Source organism: Nannospalax galili, unplaced genomic scaffold (genome assembly GCF_000622305.1).
Source record: "Nannospalax galili isolate Female #2095 unplaced genomic scaffold, S.galili_v1.0 scaffold96, whole genome shotgun sequence".
Lineage (NCBI taxonomy): Eukaryota > Metazoa > Chordata > Mammalia > Rodentia > Spalacidae > Nannospalax > Nannospalax galili.
The window spans coordinates 72,006-73,424 of NW_008342018.1; positions in this window are offsets into that span (position 1 = coordinate 72,006).

Consider the following 1,419-nt stretch of genomic DNA (forward strand, 5'->3'; position numbering starts at 1 on the left):
AACACATGGTCATCTCAATAGATGCAGAGAAAGCCTTTGACAAAATTCAGCATGCATTTATGTTCAAAGTCCTAGAGGGAATTGGACTGGAAGGAACATACCTCAACATAATTAAAGCTATAGACAACAAACCCACAGCTAATATCATTCTAAATGGAGAGAACCTGGAAGCATTCCCACTAAAATCAGGAACCAGACAAGGATGTCCACTGTCTTCCCTCCTTTTCAGCATAGTGCTTGAAACTCTTGCCAGAGGAATAAGACAGGAGAAGGAAATTAAAGGAGAACTAGTCGGAAAATAAGAGGTCAAACTATCCCTTTTTGCAGAAGATATGATACTATACCTGAGAGATCCCAAAAGTTCCGCCAGAAAACTCCTAGAACTGATCAACACTTTCAGTATAGTGGCAGGTTACAATATTCAATGCAATCCCAATGAAAATCTCCATGACATACTTTACAGAATTAGAAAAATGCATCCTTAAATTCATATGGAGGCACAAAAGACCCCAGATAGCCAAAGCAACCCTGAGCACAAAGAGCAGAGCTGGGGGGGAGAACTATACCAAATCTCAAAGTATACTACAGAGCCATAGTCATAAAAACATCATGGTACTGGCACAAAAACATACACATAGATCAATGGAAGATCATTGAAGATCCAAACCTGAGTACATGCAATTTCAGCCACCTGATATTTGACAAAGGTACCAAGAACACAATGGAGGAAAGATAGCATCTTCAACAAGTGATGCTGGCATAACTGGATCTCCACCTGTGGAAGAATGAAACTAGATCCTTATCTTTCACCTTGCACAAAAGTCAACTCCAAATGGATCAAAGACCTCAATGTGAAACTTGAAACCCTGAAACTATTAGAAGAAAATATTGGCAGTAACTTACATGATATAGGTGTAGGAAAGGATTTTCTAAATTAGACAGAAGTTGCTTAGGAATTATGGGCAGCAATCGAATAGTGGGACCTCATTAAACTAAACAGCTGCTGTACAGCAAAAGAAACAGTCAAAAAAGTGAAGAGAGAACCCACAGAATGGGAAAAAAATCTTTACCAGTGACACATCTGACAGAGGTTTAACATCCAGAATATATAAAGAACTCAAAAAACAAAGAAGCGAGAAACCAAATGATGCAATTAAAAGATGGGCTAAAGATCTAAACGGTTCTCAAAGGAAGAAATAAAGATGGCTAAGAAACATCTCAAAAACTGTTCAACATTGTTAGTAGCTAGGGAAATTCAAATTAAAACCACCCAAAAGTATCATCTTACCCTAATCAGACTGGCTAAGATCAAGAGAACAAATGATACCAAATGCTGGCGAGGATTTGGAGAAAGGGGAACGCTCATTCACTGCTGGTGGGATTGCAAACTTGTGAAGCCTCTATGGGAAACAGTGTGGA